The sequence below is a fragment of the Zootermopsis nevadensis genome, unplaced genomic scaffold (genome assembly GCF_977971745.1).
Source record: "Zootermopsis nevadensis isolate Lab colony 2312 unplaced genomic scaffold, Znev_1.0 Znev_ptg000010l, whole genome shotgun sequence".
Taxonomy (NCBI): Eukaryota; Metazoa; Arthropoda; class Insecta; order Blattodea; family Termopsidae; genus Zootermopsis; species Zootermopsis nevadensis.
Window position 1 is genome coordinate 17,270,189 of NW_028259142.1, and position 24,114 is coordinate 17,294,302.

Here is a 24,114-nt window from a genome sequence, read left to right on the forward strand (position 1 = left end):
AAGTCCACTTATTTGAAGAAGCAGCAGCAGCGTGAATTCGTGTCCCGGTTCAACCGGCAATCGAGCAGCCCATCGCCGCCAACTTCTATTTCACACACTCGGAACTTAAAGACTGATGATAATGTCCACTGACTGTAGGCTTACATCCATGCAATTCTTAAACAATGCAAATTGTTGTAGAGGCGTTATATATAAGGCAACAATGTTGAATTTGTTGCGTCATATTGTGGAGGCACTGGGGGTACCTAAGAAACACCATGCACAAGAATATCCATGTATACTAGACCTACAAACATTTGTATAAATTATGTTCCCAAACACAAGTTCTCAGAGCACTTTTCTGGACTCACACTTCCGTTTGACGACGATTAAATTAATCACAAAACATGACAGGCACGAAGTCTTTTACTACAATTAGTTTTTGCTGTTAGATTCATATGATTTGGTTCTGAAATTGGTTGAGGCACATACAAAATTATGAGCCCCTGGCCTTGAAAGACGCTGGAGGAAAACGAAACTGTACTCTCTAATGCAACTGAACCGGATCTACCGAAAGCGAAAAGTTGATTACACCAACCGACACACAATAACATCATACATCGGCTTACCAATCAACATCTTCGGGTAATCCACGAAGAATAACAACTCAGAATACGATTTTACTGATGTGAAACTTGGAGGGAGTTTGGAAACAATGCACATAAAGGAATATTTGAATCCAGAAAACATTACATAACAAAGGAACAGATAAAATTACAAACAAGCTATGGTGAGGACCTTCATAACGTTTACTCTTCACGAAGGCAATACTGAAGACGGAAGACCAAGGACACAGTGAATTGAGGCCTGTATAGGCTTTACGTTGCCGAATCTGTGAGAGCAGGAACATGTTCTGAGATTTTGAAAAATTCAACTCCATTTTAAGAAAGCTTATATTATTCCGGCAAAAGGCTCCAGGCATTGGCACGATAAGAAATACGTATCCCGAGATTCAACCAGGAATTTTCGAAATACGAAACAGACGCCCTTACCAAAGAACACAATCAATCGATTTACCTAACAAATTAAAATTGCGGAGTTAAAGACGAATACTCAGACCTTTCGAGAGGTTTATTAAAAAAAATTTGCTGCAAAACATTTGCACACGATTCGGGGATGTTAAAAACGGAAACGGTATTGCAGCTTGGCAAGATGACAAGCGTCTGCAGCCAGTCAACTCTTAATCCAGAGCAATCCGTTCACCCCCATTCCCGACTACAGTTCGACTCTTAATAAAAGAAACAAGTGTTTAAATTTCAGGTTGTAAAATTCAATAAAATCCATGGATTTTTATAAGCACCGTATTCCATCGAAACTTATTTATTCACCGCTTGTTGTATAGATTAACTTCTAGTTCCTGATTTCTTGAATAAAACAATCAATCAGAATAATCTGGAATAACTTACTAGTCACACATCCGTTACCGTAACATTAATATCATAGACATCGTAACTCTGTAGGCATTCAGCTTATTTACAAAAACAGTGAAAAGAATTTTCCTATTCGTCAGATGTATAAAAAAAAGACAAAAATGAACACGCATTACTAAAAAAACCTTTTATTCAAGTGGCATGCCCTTCCTTCAACTTAGTTCCAAAGTTATTACCAATCAGAAGTGCACAGAACGCCGCCATCATTCCTGCACCAAAATCCCCTTCAAGCAATAATTTTAAAAGTCATTAAAAAAAAACCACATGGACAAAACAGTATACGTTTCATTATTCGGCTACAATAATTACCCATTATCTTCATACGTTTGTCATAACGATCATATTTCTTTACAGTGTGTGTCTCGTTATTCAGTTTTAATTATCACTAAATTTTAACTAGCATCTTATTTGCCGTAACGAACACACAGTCTAGTAGGCCTAATTACCTCTACCTTGTTTCCACCAAGTACAAGCTGTCCCATAAATCAGTTCACAATAAAAATGCCCAAAATCACCTACTAAACATTCCTAGCTGCACGAATTTCAACTCACTATTCTGTGATCAAGTGGGCAGAAACTTCACTGCAGTGCTGCCGTCTACACGGTACAACGGAAATCAGCAACTCTGGCTCTCATCATCACAACACACCTTCTATGCATATTAAATGTGTCGAAATTCGGTTTCTAACCTATTCTAGATCCACGGGAACCATCACAACCTACATAATGTAACCACAAACTTAATAATTCCTTTAATCGAAAGCATTGCCAAGTTAAAGTCCACTTACCAACCTTCTTGCCCGTACAGATGTGTACTCCTATTACAGCAGATGAATACTTGTCAGACATAACCTGGTGTTTTAAAACAAAGCAATTATTTTAATATAAACATGTAACCAACTGAAACACTTCTGAATTCACTAAGATATCTTTATATTTATGATTCAACCCAAGTTTAAACACACATGGCACCTAGGCTTTGCGAAAATGGAGGAACGTAATTGGAGATCGAATAGATATCGATTGTCGAGTTCAACATAATAAAATCGATCAATGCATGGTGAGCCTCATCGATAACCAAGTCGAGAGCCAAACACGGTTTACGCAATGCAATATCGATTCTAATGGGACGTGAAGAAACGTCACCAATAACCAGCCAACGATAAGTACAAATCACAGATGAATTAAATATCGTACCCCATACTGCAGAATCACATTGTGAATTTCAAATTAATGAGAGACGATCGCGATATTATTATTATTGTCAACTTTAATTATTAGAATAAAAATTTCCTTGGATATTATCCATCGTCTAGTAAATATAAAACGTAAAACGACGTTTCGGAGATGGGACTCTATCTCTCCGGAGATAGGGATTAGCTCTATCTAGTGAGCCCAACTGTGTAGGAACCTGAAGCCGGAGATAGAGTCCCATCTCCGAAACGTCGTTTTACGTTTTATATTTACTAGACGATGGATAATATCCAAGGAAGTTTTTATTCAAATGACTCTTCACCATCGTCAAGAAGTTTTAGATTTGATATTTAATTATTATGGTTATTATTACATTTTCCTTTTCAGTGGTAAAATTAATTTTATTCATACACGTACATGTACGAAGAATATTTCAAACATCGAGATTGGGAACGTGGGTATTTCGATATTTCTGCTCATTTTTACAGAAACTAAACGGTCACGGACACATCTTATCAAGTTCATAATTGATAATTGCATGCACTTATGACGTGCGAGTCGTGTGGCAAACAGGGACACTCAAGTGTTTGTTCAAACAGTAATAAAATAATACAACCTACGTTTCGGAAAACTAATATAATCTAGGCTAAGAATCACAAACAAGAATTTCTTATGAAACCCTTATATATCGGGCTAGGAGTGCGGAATGAAGTAGCTTGGCAAAAATGTATTTCGAAAGCACACGCTTAAATTGGCTACACCATTTGCATCCTAAGCACGAGATACATTGTTTAACACTGGACCTTTGTTACTCTTTCACAAAGGGCTGTGGCCAAAATTATAAGCTACGATATTATGTGGGTGTAAATACTCTTCCAACACAAATTTTGGAATCCGCTGTAACTGAATGCGAGCTAACAAGTTTCTGCTTGAGAACCTCCAGGTCTGAGTAGTTGTTACATGTGGGCACACCGTACTGCAGTGTCCCTTTATGGATTGAAAGACAATGTGGTGGTTTTGCGTACTGTATATCGCTGGCACCTGTTTCATATTTCGAAAATTATTACATTCATTATTAGTCTCTTCCCGTGAGAAGAATCATAATTACTAATGACATGTTTTACTTATAAACGCCTCTTCAGGTTTCGGCAATCCACCATGAGTACTGAAAATACAAGTCTGTAATTATCGATGTTATTAACACCTGTTTGTATGTTGTTACTGTTGATTTCCGCCATTTTCTCAGTAGTATAAAATGGCTGAGTGGGCGTGACGGACGCGCACGCATACTTGTTCTCCACCCCGCCACAATCCATCACCAACACAATGACGTCAACACCCTCCTTCCTCCGTAACGAGTTGAATAGTACATGATTAACAGCAACACTAGAAACAATGGTACCTGGCGAAGTTTACAGACCTATAATCCGTGAAATTATACAACTTTCATCTCAAATTTTCATTTCAGATGGAAGAGGTACATTAATGAGTGAAAGGAAAACAAAACTTTTGGCCTATGAAAGAATGCTGTGGGTAATGACGAAGCGCACTGATGTTTGTACCACAAATGGCTGCAATATCATTCTCCAAAGCCTAAAGGCAATCCCACATGCCAACCAGTGTTAGATATCATCTCCGATCAACATGGAAATTTCGCACTGCACTATAGGTAATAAATAATAAGTCTCTAGAAGGGGACAGCCCGGGCCTCGAACAAGCAACCATGAAACTGTAACCAACTCAAAACAGATGACTTCGTCCTGACAAGGGTAAAATTTTGCCGTTGTACCCTAAGCTGAAAAATCTGAAACCAGTTCACACACTCACAAGTCACTTTTATGAAACATCATTAAGCAGAGGCCGAGATAAATACTCTGAAATGGCCTACGACCAAACCCTATTACCGGGTCTTCAATTTATGAGGAAGCGGTCATGCTTGCATTGCGTGCTCGGCCGGCGCACTGTTGGTGTGGGAGAGAGATAGCGCGTTCTTCCCATGAGTCACCGGCGAATCAGTTTCATTGCCTCTCGTTGCGGATTGACTTTGATAATATGGTGTATAGTATTAAGCAAGTTCTTAGTCGAAACATATCCCAAATATTCATCCTACGGAAGATGCCACCGTAAATATCGCAGACATTTTCTCGGTGTAAGTGTTCCTAGCAGGTCCATGATAGAGAGATTTGTAAAAAAAATTCGTAGTACGGGATCAGTTTTGGATAAAAAGAACAGGAAACGGAGTGTATTGACGGAAGAGAAATTGGATGAAATTGGGGCTTTCTTAGAAAAAAGTCCAATGAAATCTTTGGCACGTTTAGCTGCACAATCTGGCGTGTCATTGGGATCTGCTCACACAGCAACGAGACTTCTGAAATTGCGACCATATAAGACCACTGTTGTTCAGAGACTCACAAATCCTGACACTGGTGCTAGGATTCGTTTCTTCAATTGTTTGTTGGGATCCGTGCATGATGGGATTGTTAATCCAGTGCTATTGTTTTTTAGTGATGAAGCATGGCTGCATTTAAGTGGATATGTCAACACTCAAAACAACCGCTACTACAGTTCCGAAAATTCACATCAGTGACATTAAGGTTGGAATAACATGTATTAGTGACGAGAAATATTCGTAGTTCGCTGTTGCTAGCGGCACTGAAACTGATTCGCCTGTTACTCACGGGAAGAACACGCACCAGACCTGCCGACGTTAACAGTGCGCCGGCCGAGCACGCAATGGAAGCACGACCGCAGCCTCATAAATTGTAGACCCTGTACGTCTGTACTTATTGCCAGGAAAAGTCTACTACGCAAGTCTACTTCTGTAGGCCTACTCAAAACAGCATCCTTAAACAGTTGAAGATTTAAACAGCTGAAGATTTAAACATATTTTGTAACTTAATTTCTTAGTTACCAATACATCGACCTATAATCGATTTCAAAACATTGTTGAAAATAACTGTGGTATAATTACTCAACTACTGTTGGAATCAGTGCATATCAACCTAGACACCCACCCGTGCGTTCAGATAATGTTATTCTTAGCATGGAATCCATGTCCAAACCCCTGTGACGGCGTCATTTTTGTGACGTACCCCCAATCATTGAAGGATTACCTGTACTCGCTAAAGATAAGCTGCATTAAAGTGACTGGTCATGTCGAAGCAGTGGCACCAGAAATCCCAGTGCCAAGTTACATTATGGCACGGCACATGCGACTCCCACTTTCACTGCAGTCGTAGAGGGCTTGGAATCTTCTATCATATGCAAAGTGATCAGAAAATGTCGATACTGTTTTTCTCGGCGAAATTAAGTTCGAGTAAGCATAAATGTCTTTTCAGAAATAAATAAATTCCCTGGGAATTAATATGGTGCCCTAAACAGATCTGTATCTTCGGGAATTAATCTGGAGGGATATATTTGTCAAAATTAATTCAGAACGTAAAATAATTATGAACGCGACTCTGGAAAATACAATTTCTAATTCAAACTTCGCCCCGTATTAAGACATTAACGCGACTAGGTCTGAGCACGCTAGAACCCTTTCTGAAATCGGCCCCTCATAATAAAATTAAATACAGTTTGGACCTGATATTCATACACCTAAGTCAATCACATGTAACCAGTTTTAGTTAACGTGAAACTGTGATACTTCATATATTCTTATTACCTCTGTTCCTTTTAAACTAGAGTTATAAATTGTAGTAGAAACAAAAATTACATATCGTTGTGACCACTGCATTTCACCAAGTGATGCCTGAGGAAGGAACCTGGTGCTGATTATTTTCGAGTCGTGCAGTGTTTTCTTTGACATCATGGACATTTCTTGAAGTAGGTTTGGTGCCAAACTAATGTTGGCAGCATCTGTGATGCAGGATGTGGTCAGATTCCGTTGATGGCGATCCAAAGATGCAGCAGCGTATGTCGGAGCGAGTATAGGAGAGAGAAAAAGACTGACTTCTAAATGTAGAGCCAAAGCCTGTTCCTCTCCCCCATGCACACCACCGGTTTCCAATGCCCTTCCAGAAATCCTTAGTCAACTTCATCTCACCAATAACAGATTTATTTACACAGCCAACAAACAGTGATTATGTTCACAGTGTTGTAACCATGGATGTATATATAAGTCTAGCTTACATCCTTTCGTGAATGTTTTCCACACTTTCAACTATAAACTTGATTACAGCTACAATATAAAAATTATAAATAAAACTCAACATTGACGTGTTCAACAATTATGAAGGCGTTCTGTTGATGGAAAAAAATGAAGAGATAATCGAAAGAAAATATAACAAAAGAAAAAGGTCAAGGTAATGAATGGTTTGTTAGCGTTAATTACTTATAAATAATAAGCGTACTTACTGGCCTATTCAGAGACACGCTACTTAGATGTCACCTGACAATACAGGCAAATGTATCCTGTAAATTCATAATTACGTCTAGCAACAAATCCTCATATAAACAGGCAGAGAAGTTCTACTCCAATCACAAATTGCACATTAAAAATACGTTTGTAATGTTAAGACTAACTTCGCGTATCTAGGACCACATAGTCAGTGCCACTCTTGAAGGCGTATTTGTGGTACCAGTAACACGACAGAATGTGCTCTATATAATCAATCACAGAATTACAGGAACTGCCAACAAATCTGTAACTAACACATAACTAATACTCAAACAAAAAATTCGTGACAACTTAGTTTTAACCCTTAAAATCACGTGACTGAATTTGTACGTACGATAATCCCAGTACACAAGATATTAATAAGATTTGTCCACGGTTGCAACATTTTTCAATAAGTACAATACCGACAGAATAATAACGTCTACAAATAGGCGTACTACAATCTACGAGCACCAAACTACAAAGTTACTGATAACACTTTCCAATAATAGTCATTCGAACTTGTTTTATGTAGCACTCCGAACGTCGATGAACTGAGCACAAACTCGTGAAAACAACATAATTAAAATTAATCTTCTGAATGCAGTAGAGTCGTACAATATAAACAAAATATTCCGCCTTGTGTTTTAGGTTATGCCAATAATTAACGTGTGTTTTATAAATATGTAATACACGGAGTTATCTCTGCTCCCAAAACACTAAACAAAAGTACTGAAAAGAATTCTAGCAGAACGACATCAACCAATTCGGTTTACTATCAGGGAAAGTGGTATCAGTTCACGAGGGGGGAACTTATGTTTCTTTCGAAATACAAACAATTAAAGACCCGATATAGTTATCTTCATATCGGATGACGGTCAGGTCTCGCGAAATGCAACACTCAACACCAGCCAAAGTTCATTCTGAAAGATTACAACCCACTGCCAGCCAACTTTAAATTAATCATCAATTTTAATAGAAACCTGTGAAATAGACTAGCCGACAAGGCAGTGCGGACCTTACACGAGAATTCCGTTTAGATTTCAACAAGTCGCTAATCGGTCGTTTATAAATACGTGTGAAATAACGTCGTTGTAGTGAAAGGACTCTAATCACCTGCAAAAATATTGTAACCTCAATTAGTTAACTGACAGAACCCAGTGACGTACCTTACTTAGCTATTACTCAGCACCGGTGATGAACACATGATTTACGTCAGAGAAACAAGGAGAAAAAAAGTTCAATTATCGCAGATAAAACGAAAATCTAGTGTTGCAGTCACGTTTTCAACTGTCGATCTGCATAAAACTTATTCAGCAGTCATAATTTGGGTGCACCAAGTTTGCTATACAGGCTTAGAGCAACTTATAATTCCCATATTATAACTGACCGAGATGCACAAAAACGAATTCGCGAGACAATCTACGACAAAACGAATCAATAAATAGTTTCAGAAGTAAAGCAGACAAGCGCACGAACTGACATCCCCTATTACGCGTTCAATTTAAAGCAGTTAAAAGAACACATGTCTGAGAAGAAACTAGCTTATTTGTAAAAACAAGCCTAGCCATTGTGGGACAGAACGTTTCTGAAAAAGTTGTATTTTTTATTACCGAGAAGACATCATTGACTATAACATTTAAGAAAGTTATAAAAGACCAATGCAAACCGAACTGCACTCGCCCCAACATTTCACCAATTCAGTAACTTTAATTAAATATAGTCTAAGCAAGCAAACGGATATAAATTCTCCACTTTTCACTTTACGCACCTCGTAGAACTAGAACATAAGGTGACACAGGAATAAGAGAATTTTTGGGGAGAAGCTTTTTAAACTATGAAATACTGAAATCAAAGCAATCCATATCAAGACAAAAAAAACTCCGCTGTCCTGTAGCAAAGGCTTGATTTCTAGCCGTGTAAATCACCCGTCGTTTAGACCCTCTGCGAGCACTGCAGCGCTGTATAATCTTGAAATCCAAAGGGGAGGGCAGGAGAATTTTGGTCGACGCACCGATTCTCAGAGACACTAAAGAAATCAGTGCCTTGATGAGAATTTTCACAACAGGCCTCTTAATGAGAAGCATGGACTGAAAATACGGACATATACACGCAAATCACGCTGTGTCGTCGAACACACCTTGCCGTCTTACCTTTTCGTTCTTGACGATCGAAATCTGTGCTTTCCCTCACATTAACAAAATTAAAAATACTCCTTTTCCCATCACAGACTTAGGAAAGATTCAATATTCTCACGGCGACGAGTATTAAGATGTCATCTAATCGTGTAGCCTGGTAGAAACAGATCGACATTTCATATGTTCTTGCTGCCTCCATCAACGACCATTGCAGTAAGCATCTCAGAACCAACCAGTCTACACGGTTCAAAATCCCAGAAGACAGTCACCTTCAAATGCACTGACGTATTAATAATTTCAATCCGAATCACAAAAAGGCCAATTTTTCCACTAATCCATAAGATATGAGACCTTCACTCAGAACACTTGAACCTCTCTGCCCTTTACACGACTTCAACTTTCTACAAACAGCATCTCGTAATTCTTACAACGGCTTGAGCAATCAAACCTTTTAATGATAATTTTTTTCAGTCAGAGCTGACATTGGCGGAAGGAACGCACGCACGAACGCGCGCTGTCCTTCCCCGCAGTTCTCGGCACGCATTTCACGGTGACCGCAAATGGTCCACGTCGCCATATTGCATGGGGAACTGCCGTGTGTTCAGTAACGCCTACCTTGTACTTAAACGCTTGGGGCAACTCTCTTCCGTTGCGAGACGAGCGATTAAGAAAGTCCCAAAATCGGCAGTTCACTCCTTAAGATACAGTAACTGACGTGATGTATCAAGAATGCATTTGAATTCAACATTTCTACTCTGACCGAGAGTGCACTAGGATCAGATTTTTAAAAAAGGGTTTTCTAAGCTGCTCTAAATCACAAAAATGTCAAATACTTTTTTTTTTAAATTATAAGACTGCAGGAAAGAATCGAACTTCGAACAGAAACGTGATTTTTCCTTCGACTTAGTCTGAAAAGAGTACATGAAAGACAATTTTTGAAACACTCAAACAACTTTACTTTCAACTTCCGCCTTGAAGAATTCAGGTCTACACGCCTAAAGTTTTCGTATCTATTCCTTAAGCCACAGAGGAGAATAAAGTGAAGAAACGCTGAGAGCAAAGCAACAAGATGAAAGAAGGCCACAGAACATAAAGCAACTTTTCAGAAAGCGGAAACGGCTGGAATATTCGAACATACTAAGCAACAACGAGGCCATCAAACCAAACAAACGTTGGAGCAAGGCCAAAAAGATATTACGTCTGAACGTCTTTAAGTCACGCAAGTGTCAAATGAAGGAGTGAAAAATAAATACTTAGTCCAAAGTTCAATTTCCACTGATACGATTCCGAGACTGGACTTCGTATTGCCGGAAGATTGTCGCTAGAAAGTTCTTTGACTTGGCGCCAATACACCGTTCGTATTCCACGAAGCACTAAAGTGAAGACGCCGCTCAAAAACACCGGGGACATCATAAACAGACGGCAGTTTCAGAATAAGGAAAATGCATATTATCAAATAAACTCAGCACATCTTAAAATCAGCCGAATGGATCAGAGTAAATATACACGATTGACATTAATGCAGTATATGTGTAAAAACTACGAAAAACAAACTTGGAAAAAACACTTGTAGCCCATTTTGATGTGATACTTGTGCATTACCCAACTGAGCATTCCAAAGAAATTCATAAAACAAATGCAAGGCCCACAATAAAAATGTCTTGGATTTATTCAAATGTTGGCCACATCAGATCTCACAATAAAAAATTTCCACGTGATATTAACCACGATATCACGTTCATTGCTGTCCTGTATTCTGAGCCTATATATTTTAAAATATGGCGTCGCAAGTGAAAAAAAAAAAACTGTTGAAAGACATAAATGCTGAAAAATATTTATTTATTTTTGATTGTACATCTGATGTCGGTAACGAAGAGGAAATATTTCAGCTTAGTTATGTCGACGTGACATCTGAAGACGTGAAAGTAGGGAAGAAATTAGAGACAAATAACTCATAATTTGTTTGGCCACAAAGCATCACTTCAATTAGAATCCGAAACTACTACGTGCTGTACAAGATTTCATCAAAATATCCTGTGATAAGTTCAAACAATAACGTACTATTTCCAAATTGTTTTGCAGCTTTATATCAAACCACAACATTCAATGGTCTAACCAAAAAAACAGACACGGTAACTCTGTTGCAAAATGGAAACAACGTCAGATCTGTCGAAAGCGTATAGGCGTAAAATAACGTGTAACGTAGTGTAATCACGTGACGTCTCTCTTCCATTTCTAAGCAGCTCAACAGTTACGCAATTAGGTTCAGCCTGTAGTGAAGCCATGGACCAGACCGCCATTTTGGTCGTATCTTCTCCGAGATGAATCTGGGAGCCGTAGACCTAAACCGTGGACAGTTTGCGAAAATAATAACACAGCAGAAATTCGCCTGCCTGTCACGTGTAGTCTGCCTTTGTTAATCAAACTAATAAATCGAAACACGAAACATAACTTAAATGTTTAGGAAACTAAAAAGACTAAATACATATTGCGCCTACAAGAGATTGATGTAACTAATTTAAAACTGTTGTTGACATGTGACAAGACAATGAATGACGCATGCAGAGCCCCCAGAAACGTTATCTACAACATTCAACTGTCCATAAGAAAAGAAGAACTCAACACTCAGGAATAACGGAGCAAATTTATCATGAGTATTAAAGCGTGTTAACACAGTTTGCACATATTGACAAACATTATGCAATACAAAGGAATCATAGACCTACATATAATTAGGCTACATTTCACAGGTGGCCAAATTTATCCATTACAACCGTTAAGGTCACGAATAAGCCAAGATTTCATGGGTGACTTCAAACAACATTCTATAGTTCGGGGACGTATCGGCTCGTATCATCTTCACCGTTAATACGTAGCCTAGCATCATAAGTTAATTGGAGATGAACCAACGCTTGGCAAAACATGGCGACTATTTTACACATAATACTACATGGAGGTACATCTGTAAAACATATATTTCAAACAAGAACGAAATTTAAAACATTTACAACCCTTGTACAAAAATTCATGAAACTTAAATCAGAACTTGAATTCTTTTAGAATATAATTTACAAAACATGTAGAATCCACATTCTATGAGATTCCAGGTCTTCATCGTGGTGAAAATACATTGAGGTCTTGTCGGTTATGGTAACCAAGTATTATGGAGACAACAATTTCATAGAGGCGTTCGCAAGACGCACACGAAACCACAATCCAGAACACAAAATCCACTGACCTTGTTTTTTTACCCAAAAGTTCTTTCCTTCAGTATCATGAACATCGACAACTTTTAATTCAAAGACTCTGTCTAGAATCCATGAAAAATTAAAATAGAAAAATCATAGTCATTTCAGAACTTCGTACGCTTTACTGAAAAAACTTAAAGGTTGAAAGTATTTCAAACGCATGCTTCACTTAATTAGACCGCAACTTAGTACGAAGCTCAAAACGCGCGGTGGAGTATAATTCGAAATACCTTAGGTTCCCTCCGCCTGCTGTTTAACAAACTACATCAGCCACCCTTAATATAAATCATAGCATAAAGACGTCGCAAATGAATTTGAAACTTATGTATTTTTCATTCGAAACCTCTGCATACGTTATTCGAAACACTTACAGTAACAGATAATTTGCATGCAATCAGTGTTTCAGGAATTCAATTCGTCTCCACAACGTAAACGCGAATGATATTGTACGAACTGTGAAACACAAGTTTATTACTGGAACTGTGCAAGATGGCGGCGATGTCCTTTCCAGTCGAGGTCGAAAATCCGGAAGCCAATGAAAGTAGGTCGACCACCCAGACAAATGAATACTTGTCCCTAATACAACCACGTCAAATAATTTGCTCTAAATACTTGCCGATGTGTTGTATAGACGTTACTGGTTATTCTTCTCACATAAAACAATACAAAATACACTAAACACAATAAACTGCAGAACAAGCAAATACTAAACCAACCTACGAAGCAGGGCCCCAGTCTCAATTATGAGCTACTTCTGGGTTCCGTCTTTCCATCCTGCTCGCCCCACTTCTGGAAGCCACACCTTTAGCGTCGGTGCCACTGCGCGCGCAGAAACCCTATTGGCTGCACACGATGTCGCAACATCTCATTGGCTAGGAGTGAATTCTGTTTCGAGATTGGTTGGAGTTGCTCACTTCGTTAACGATCGGTGCTAGAAACGACTGCGTGGAATAACTAAGCGATGGACGCAACGATTTGGGCGGGTAAAGAAATGAGTAATGGCGTATCTGGAACATATTCTCCGCTCAATCGTCTTCTACAACTCCACGTGCATGAGGTGATCAACCTTGCTACATTCCAAATCAGCCCATCTCCACCTTACAGCAATAACAAAAACTGCCAAATACAATGCACAACCCTTCTTCTGTCGACAAAACCAAATCACTTCTTGGTCTAAACGAGGGCAATGTGTAGAAATTTCATAAATAAGACTTGAAATAAAATTTGTAAATAAAGGGGCATCTATTTGTTTGAAGATTTCTGTCGTCTGGGTTGTTGCGCTGTGTAGTCTGGTCGATGCTAACCAACGTTTCGGAGGTCATACTGCCTCCGTCATCAGGGCGATTCATCTACACAGACTACACAGCGCAACAACCCAGAAGACAGAAATCTTCATACTCATCGCCCTGATGATGGAGGCAGTATGACCTCTGAAACGTCGGTAAACATCTACCATACTACACAGCGCAACAACCCAGATGACAGAAATCTTCATACTCATCGCCCTGATGACGGAGGCAGTATGACCTCTGAAACGTCGGTAAACATCTACCATACTACACAGCGCAACAACCCAGATGACAGAAATCTTCATACTCATCGCCCTGATGATGGAGGCATTATGACCTCTGAAACGTCGGTAAACATCTACCATACTACACAGCGCAACAACCCAGAACACAGAAATCTTCATACTCACCGCCGTGAAAACCTCAAATAATAAATATATTTGTTTATTATAAGTTCCAGCTATACAAAAGACCGGCGGTCCGCGCGTTGAAAACCCCTGGCCTAATTATTTTACGCAGAAATAAATTAATGGACTTAATTATTCATAAAGGAATTTGAAATGTAACCAAATGAATGTACTATGTTTTGTCCCAAGAAAGTCCAATAAGCAACAACCCTGCATCCCTTCAAGTACTATTGGCCTGCATGAAAAATGCGAACGTTACGAAGTAATAATTTTTTCCTACACAGCCTAAGTTCTAAAATCCCCGGCGACGAGCCTCGTCAATACAGAGCAGAGGTCCAACGTCTCAAAGAACATCAGGCATAATTTCCTGGTAACAGAGACCGGTCTTCAAAAGGTTTGACTTCTGCTCTGAATTCAACGCTTTCAATGAGCTGAAATCATTAATTTATCCACTCAATACGACCTAGAAGCAGAATTACACACATTCGCTTTTCACATCCTACAAAATGCAATTCGTAATGGCTGTAGATAATAACAGCTGACATGTGTCAACAACAGTTTTCATTTGTTCGTAAGGATAAATAATCTGGAAACAAGTAGAGAAAACTCCGTTACAAGCGATTCATCGACGGACGACCTTGGACTGAACGCATTACATGACATGAACTACTAAGTAATCCAATCTCCACCAATAGACTACCCCAACACATTACTTATTCAGTCGTTCCTGTGACAATCGACAGCTGCACAGCAAATTTTCGCACGATTTTCGTAGATTAGAAAGTTATTGTAGCCCATTTTATGTCAGGCCTGTATCGCCTATAAGCCCTTCGGATCTTAAATTTGTATCTGTGTCACATCAGCGACAGAAATTTCAAAGAACGTACGAGCCGGCCCTACAACTAACGCGGCCTATTTATTATTTTTATTTAGTGTTCTGTCTGACGACAGGTCCAGATGAACAGGATCCTTCCATCCTTTTCTCGGACTGGGACCTGTTCATATACGTTCTTGGCAGATGATCCAGGAGTGGTTTGCCATTGCCTTCTTCTGTGTGTGAATGGAGTAATTGTTGGGATGCCACGGAGGAAAACTCCGTGTTGCCTAGACCACGGCCTTGCCCAACACAAGTTATAAATTCGGGCACCGCCGGGAATCGAACCCGAGACCCCAGGATTACAAGGCCAGCGTTCTAACCGCTAGACCACCGTGGCATAACGCGGCCTACTACGAATAAAAGAATTATTAATCAAAATCAGCATCAGAGTTTAAAGCATTTTCCTGGCAAGTATAAATAGGCTTATATAGCTATAATTAAGTAATTGTCAACCGATCTGCAACTTCTAAACGACTGCTTTGAATCAGAAAAGAAGAATCGAATTTATATCGGCCGAATAAAACAGTAACTCGTGGAACACCCACGTGGGAAAAAAGGTTTTTTGTTTTGGCAGAATGCAAAACGTAAAGAAACATTTTTCTAAAAAAACAAAAAAAAAAACACGCAGAACAGCGCTTAAAACTGGGAAAATATTTCATTATTTAAGTAACAAGTTTGATTTTTGGTTATTGTGCCAAATATTTGTGCCTTACTTCCACTAACAAAAGCAAAATAGGTCTACACTGTAGACCTATTTTGCTTATTGCTATTATGAAGCATTTTCATGATTAAGTTAAAAAGAATGAGATGGGCTGGGCATGTAGCGCGCATGGATGAGACAAGAGGTGTGCACCGGGTATTGGTCAGGAAGCCTGAGGGGAAGACACCTCTGGGGAGACCTAGACGTAGATGGTAGGATAATCTTAGGCGGTATCTGTCAGAGATAGGAGTTGAAGGAGACTGGATTTTGTGGCCCAGGACAGGGTCCGGTGGAGGGCTTTGGTTAATTCGGTGATGAACCTTCGGGTTCGATAAGCCATCTAGTTAGTTAGGTCTACACTGTACATAAATAATGAAAATGCTTCATAATAGTTATTATGACATTACGAATAAGCTTACACAGCGACAGCTTGATATATCCAGTACGCGCAATGCACGTTTGTTTAACGACGCTATCACAATTCCGACTGTAAGAGAGATGAATGATTAAATCATAGTGAAACGGGAAAGGTAATTTGAAAACACTTGGCCATGAAGACTAATCTCGAGACAGACATTTTTAAGCCGGTATCTCCCGAAAAGCAAGCACGAGTACTAACCACTCGGCACACTTCGAATGCGGGGGAGTAATGGCTGCATAAGATTTTCATACTGATTATCTGTAATTACCATGTTCTTTTGGGTTCTGGCGCCATCATTAACATCGTCGCCGCCGTGAAAACCTCAAATCTCGCATGATTATTTGTGATTAATTAGGTCGATACACATAGCTTAAATTTCCAGCTTTCTAGGATAACTGAAGACTGACCATAGGCCTGTACCATTAATAAATATAAATAAGTGAACAATGATTTTTTAATAACAGGCTTAATAACGTTCTGTGTGAACCTGCTTGCGAGGATCAGTAAATGACAGGCGCGTTTTGTTAAACTGACCAGAAATTTCAATAAAAGGTCGTCATATTAGTCTATACACGGCAAATATACGGTTAAGAACCCCTGTTCGAAAGTAATTTTATGGCAAGATATTAAGATGGAGTAAAGTAATTAAATGCTGTGTTATGGTCGCATAACCAAGACAAAGGAATTCTGACTACTGAACGATTCTTTCAGTAACGGGCTGACGAACGTTATTTCACTCACAAAAGTTTCAAATTTCAATTTGTTTGTTGTGTCGTTGCTTCATTCTGATCTTCATTCAAATCAAATAATAATATTATTATTAGCCTTCACAACAAATCAATATTACAAGCTTTAGTATTTAATTACATGTTTGTGTCAACAATTTTATCAGTGACATGTTTTGGACGTAGTCCATCATCAGACATAGAATGTTTAAGCAACATGTAATATTGATTTATTTACATTTGCGGTAGTAATTCAATAACACATAATAATAGGCGACATACCGGTGTGTCGACCTCACAACTAGACCAGACCCGTCACATACCAGCAGATGCTCGGGTCGTTCCTCTGGTTCCTGGAAGAACAAAATATCAGTCAATTTTTTCGTTTTTAGAGCTCGTTTCTTTTCTGGGAACTACAAGTAGTCTAAAATTTCAACCGTCATCTCAGCCCACGTGCAAATTTCTAGGAACTCAAGCGGAAAATCCACATGAAGAGGAGCTTGTGAAGGGTCAGTGCGTTTGTCATAGCAGGCCCAAACGTTGCTTACATCAGGTAATTAAGCAGACAGGCCTACAAAAATTACGGTACAGAAACACAGGTATATGATAACTACCCGGCTTAAGAGAGAAAACCTGTCCTAATCTGCAAATTTTTCCAAAGTCGTGTAAAATTACACCACCATCAACGTTTTAAATTGATGTAGGCCTACTATAGACCTATGTTACATTAACAATCTGCAATTCTGTTGAAAAGTAACGTTGGTACACACAGACAATTATTTTCAACTGAGAAACTCTGAAGTAATCTACATTAAAAGCAAATTTCTAATCTACACTTGCACTGAACCCGGTTGTGATAAAATATGCAGCTTTTTGACTGTATAAGCTCCCGCTACAAATAGCGAATCTGAATAATTAGATTAAGCCGTAGAACATTGTCAGTCCGCGGGCCACCGATTTGGAAACAATGCGTCAAACCATCTCAAATCTGATCGAAGAACTGTAATACAGCATGAAATGTAGTCATGCGTAATGATTGCTGTGCCAGTTAAAGGATAAAGAAGCCATGCGGCCTTGCTGAGTGAGGCCACTGACCCATCCTCAGTTCCTTCAATATGCACGCGCATCCTCACAGACCACTTCGCCGATGTACATGATAATAACGCTTCCTGGTATAAAACCTGAAGATACACCTGCCCCTTTGTTAGTCCTCCCGCGACATTCTGAGACAATGGTCGAAATCATGCTTTATAGCCTATGGTTCCGGACCTTGTAGCCCTGGTAGCATCCCAATTAAGGACGAGTACAATAATTAACTCCACTGTACAGGCCCATGCCTTCCATCTTCTATGGAAAGCTTATTCAGGTGGTCACGAAACTCGTTGTTTTTATGGAACCCAGGCTGTTCATAACAGTATTAACGAAAAACAACAGACCCTATTCATAGCCACTTGAATCCATTTTCGTGTTGTTGCTATTGATTCACATCAGAACGAAACTTACTTGATACTTTCGACATACAGTTTTTATTTGTATCATGGCTACTCTGAACATCTAACCAATCGCTTCTTATCCATATAATTTGGAAGAAGCAAAACCACAATCGAAAAGTGGTATACAGTGGTCATGTTTCAAAGGAAAAGAATGTTGTACATTGAAGCGTGAATGGTCTCCCTCGGCCGCACGCACGAATGTCAATTTCATAGCGAAATGTCTGGGCAGAGCTAAAGAAGGCAATGACCTGTGGGGCTACACGTGTATCTCCCACGGTTTGTTGGAACTTAGGGCCCGCGAATGCTCGGAACCTTGACTCCCCCAACGGGGCCAATGCCCCCGTGATGATTATTATTCCAAGACTCTTTCTACACACACTGGTATTGTTAAAATAGGACTCGTGCTTCGAACATCTTATTCAGGCCTAGATGTCGCAATAGGCAATGTAACAAAACACACTTCCGGTTTAGAGATAACCAGCCTTGAGAAAATATGCACGAGGCCAGAGTGTCGGCGTCTCTTGTCGATCCATGAGAAAGCACGTACCATCAACGCTTTGAAGCCGAGTCCGTCCAACATTTAAGAACGAAGTGTCCTCAAGAAAACACGCTTCTCCATTACAAAGATCAACTGCTTAATGCTTATCCTGGGAATCATAGCAAGACCATAAATATAAACTGAAGATTCGTGATTGTTAAGACAGATGGTACGTAGAGTTTTCCACTGGTGTGTAAAGGGGTAACAAACAAAATTCTTGATTTCGGTCAACTAATGTAACAAAATGAACATGAACACAGTCTCACAAATTCACTATTTACTATTATATATACATATATAGCCTAAATGCGCTTTGGTTCAAGTTATTTTCCTGCTCACTATGTGGAGTTGTATATTCTTTGAATTAATTACACGTATCCGAGGTCTTCTTTCGTAAAACTTAAGTTCAAACTGACGTAAATATTCGCTTCTGCCTTCAAATGTCTAAAAGAAAAAAAAGACGAACATAATCCATATACACAAACACTCGGCATTCCCTCTGCTTCATAATATACACAGTTCTCACTTAAAATATGCAAGCTTTATATACCGGCATTGTAGTCCTTGGCTAGATCTGCGTCTATATTTGTCTGTATCTTTGTAACTGTCCTATCTATTCCCCTTTTTAGTGCGCTGTCTCCTATTACATACAGGCCTAACGTTTCATCCTGATTTATACTGAGCTTACAATAGCAAGTTACATTAGGCCTATTATTAAAAGTGCACTATACTCGTTGCCACTTGATGGGTTTCAAAGAATTACAGCATTTCGTTTATTGTATCATGAAATGTTCAGTATCTCAGGGATCGCGATCCAAGTACACAACGCAAACAAATGAAAATTCAGACATATTTTGCCTATTTACCATATGAAATACACAGCCTGCTTTTAACAAATGTTTCTGCAGATTTTCCGACCTCTTGCGTGTTATTACGTGTCCGTATCTCTATCGCTTCAACTTGTCCTTATTTGTATGTCACACATAAAACTAATCAAAATGAGAAAAGGTGAGAATTCAGTTTCTTACGGGTACAAGTATGAACATGACCGTCTCTGAGATGCTGCTTTGTGTTATATCGCTACTAAAGCAAAATACTCTTTTAATAAAATCCTCTGGGGCTATCAAACGCGTCTAATGGTTAAAATTCGCCGACGATTCTGGGACCACCTCAATCATCCGGGCGATAATGGAGGCAGCATGGACCTCTGAAACGTTGGTAAACTTCTACCAGACTACACGGCGCAACAACCCAGAAGACAGCCATCTTAGGTTGCTACTGTTTTGTCGAACACCATAATCACATTTATAACTCTCTGCAATGTCCGCTAATCATCTTTTCATGAACAACATGCAAATCAACATTGTACCTGGAAAGCACAATAAATGTTGCGTAAGTGACGTCATAGCTTGGGAACTGTTCCGAGGCCGCGCATGCGCAGACAGACTAATGCAGATTGATCAATAGATGAGACGACAATAGCGTGGAACACTGAACAAGCATCTACTGTAAAATGATCACCAGTCTGTATTTCCTCTTCTATGGTCTTCAGATAAGGGGAGTTAATCATCATCATCATCATCATCATCATCATACGACTTCACACATTCAGACCTTAGTGGTCCGTTTCGACCTATAGTTGATTATCGTCTAAAAGTCGTTTGAAAGGTCGAAAAGTTCAGTGCAGCAAACCCTACGCCAAAAGCGGGGGGTTACGGTCCTCAAAAACACTGCATCTGGCAAGACTATAAAAAATTGGGGGTTGGGAGAGCAGTGGCCGGTGTTAAAACACACAACACAGCTTAGCTACTTTCAATGTTCCGTCACTTTACACAAATGCCAACACAAATTAAAAATCGCTGGTACACAAAACCAAATACCGCGGTTAGCAAATTTGGATAACTGTATCAGCACCTGACCACGAAATTATGCAATGCTTCGTTTCCGTGGTCAAATACCTTTGGGAACACAAAATGAGTCACAAACAGCAATCACACAACAACACTTGAATTTGAAAAACTAAAATACTTCATAATTAAGCAGTGCCACAAACTTCGAAACAGATAAGCTTGAAAGAATTAAAAAATCAACAAAACTACAGGCCTGTGAAGCCATAATGTTATATAAAAACTTCATGGAGTAGGGAACTGAAAACATATTTCCTGGTTTTATGAGCCACTCTATTTCTACATGATACATTTTAGTATCATGCTCCTATACGGGATTACGTTTCAAGTGGTGACGTTCCCTTAAGACACTATGGAAAGGGTACCAATATTTAATTTCCCTACGCATTCTGCATGCCCCGCCCACATAGCATTCTTGGACTCACTCTAATAATATTGTGTGACGAAATCTACATTTATCTGCACAATCTGAATAGTCCCACCCTTCTCGCTAGATGTCCATGTTTAATTGTTCATTCTTGCTTCGCCCGATGGACGTACATATTAGCATTTGCATTACGGAATAAAACCCGGAATCAATAACAAAAGGTAACTTTAGCAACAAAGAATTAATTAAGCAAACTTAAACATGTACATACACCACACCATCACGTCACACAAACTAAGCAAGCCTTTATAATATAAATTAATATTTATGGCACGGTGGCAATAAATGAGTGTTTACACTACCGTTGGCCACATACGTCTCCTTCGACTCAGTTTTTTTAATTCCAAAGAATGAAATTTTAAATACACGCACAAACACATTTTCTGAAACCGAGCTCTGACAGCAAACTACACAGAAATCTTGCCATTCAACACCCGTGTTTCTATCCTTGTGTTCATCCAAGTGACACAGACCTGACAACCTCAAATCGACAAATTTCATTTTGACAACAGGACTTTAAATCAATGAAATGCAAATTAAACAGCCAGAAATCAAAGCAAATGGAATAGACACTAATATTTTTTGTGTTGTTATTGCTAGAAAAATTACTACACAAAATTTCAATACGTTCTTCTTACATGGAAACAATTTTATAATAATCACGAAACTGTAAGATGAGCTTCGGCACAATTCCCACTTAAATCTAGCACAAAATAATTCTACCGTTAATTAATAGCAGGACAATAACATCGACATTTCAAGTACGCACAGTATTTTAGACGAGGATTTTCAAAACGACGCTCAAAACAAAAGAAGAAACTTTTAAAAATGATAGCACATACATAAGTTACAAATTTATCCGCCAAAACAATATGGAGCCACACTTCAGTGGCCCCAGTGCTGCTCCAAGCGGCGGAAATTATTCATATGCTTGGCGCTTTTTTAAGTTCCGTACAAGACAACAATCCCAAAATAACTTCAAGTTACCTGTTGTCTCAAAACCTTCACTTCTTGTAACGTGTCACACTCTTGAGATTTTCTACATTTCTTGCTTTGTGCATGCCACATTTCGACATCGTCATTGTCACGTGATTGTGATCAAAGCTCAGGTTTCACTATCTTCAGTTTGCAACACTGAAATCAACAATCGACTTAATACGGAACAGGCACTTCACTATATACACCACTTATAACTGGAAAATAGATCATTTCTCAGCTTGTCACTAAAATGGTTTACAGTTGCAACATTATAATGAATTTCTATTCGACCCATGAACGATCATACTACCACACGCGCGATACTCTGTTGAAGGCACTGGCAGGATTCCAAGTGGGTCAGAGCTCTGTGACGGTGAGGTGTGCAGGGGAAATGCCAGCCGCAAGGTCGCTTACCACGTGCCAACCCTCTTGCCTTTGTATCGAATGAGCCACCGAGACACAACACTGTAGCACGGACATCTTCAATTATTACACTAGAAATGTCTATTACGAACACGACGGGAAAATTACTGTTTGAAGCTTCATTGGAAGCTTTCCAAAGATTATGCTTTCAGTTACTCACAAAATATCGAACGAGGGTACTGTGTAAGAGTGCCCAACCTCAAATAAATATTTCTCAAAGTAAACTTGCCACATCCGGGGAATGTAATTTTGGCATGCCTTACCTTTACATCCCGCGCCGGAAGTTACTTCTACGAACGTTCACTCCTCTGGCGTCGGCGTCACTACTATAATGATGTCCAGTAAGGCTGTGATGCCGCTTCCAATGCAGGTTGGTCGCTTAGCTGATGCCAGTTGCTGGCGTAACACTGCGCAAACCCAGCACATCTGACTACACATGGGTACCGAGTTCCACCGCTCGCTCGCGCAGTCCCAGTATCGTAGTCGCGAGTCGCTGCGCGCAGCGCGAATAAAGACGAAAGCAACCAATAAAAAATAAAACTGGGATGAAAATAAGGACGAAGAAGCGAAGGATCACGAAAATGAAATAATACAAAACAACGAATCGGCCAACAAACTTTTCTTTTTGGACAATGACACATGCATAGTAGTTGTGACGTCACTAGTCCGCAATTGTGATGTCATTGTCAAAGGGAAAGACGACAGAAGCCCAAGGTTGAGAAGGCCGTATGAGAAATAGCACAGTTTATTGCTCGCGAGGCAGCCAGCCTGACTTCTCCTTGCCTTCCCCAATCATTCCATGTTCTTATGGTCATGGCTACTCATCATTCGATAAATGTCCCAGGTGCCATGGTTTAGCAATTTTCATTGATGACAAATGTCAATCGCGACGTTCTGCCTGAGCGCAATGTTATCTATGTTGAGTCCACTCGCAGCGTTATCAATGAAGGGCGCGGAAAAAAATGGTTTCCAGGTAACACAATCACATTCCCATTCCTGTATAGGCTTACCAACCCATAAAAACTCATTACTGGTTCTTCCGCCCGGCATCTTGAATCTTTCTGCATCTTTCGAAATGCAACCATCGACAACGAGAACGAGTAGCAAATTATTTTTCTTGTTCATACACATCGAACGTTGCGGTCTTACTTCCTGCGTTCATGTATCAGCCCGGAGACCAGCTGTCCTGATTGAGATTTTTGGTAGTTTTCCATAGTCCTTCCGGGAAAATTCCGGGATATTAACTTCATTTAAGCCATGACAGCATCTTTGTATACCTTTTCCAATTCATTGTTCATTAATTATCCTATCATTTGACTGTGTACAATCTGAGATACTGACAATGTCGATAATAAGTCATAAAACTAAAATAAATCACAATTATTAGCTGCTCGTGATTCGATAATTATCTTTGGTGTCTGTTAATTAAAATCTGTGAAAGTGTATCTTCTACTATTTGTTGATGCTTGAACATTCTTTATTTTGGTCTCAATGAATAA

General features: G+C 39.4%; 1 long non-coding RNA gene across 9 annotated transcripts in view; it reads right to left on the minus strand.

Annotated features, from left to right (window-relative positions):
• The window catches only part of LOC110837296 (uncharacterized), a 56,994-nt gene extending 33,784 nt beyond the window's left edge, over positions 1 to 23,210 (minus strand). For 2 of the 9 annotated variants that reach the window (XR_015534596.1, XR_015534594.1), the window contains exons 1-2: positions 22,879 to 23,115; positions 17,132 to 17,202 (exon numbers count right to left, since the gene is read on the minus strand). This is a non-coding gene — a long non-coding RNA (uncharacterized LOC110837296). Of the gene's footprint in view, positions 1 to 1,062; positions 2,322 to 15,712; positions 17,203 to 22,201; positions 22,658 to 22,878 lie in introns of those variants that run through there. The other 7 variants (XR_015534590.1, XR_015534592.1, XR_015534591.1 and 4 more) reach the window with 7 other exon arrangements.
• Positions 23,211 to 24,114: the final 904 nt, after the last annotated feature.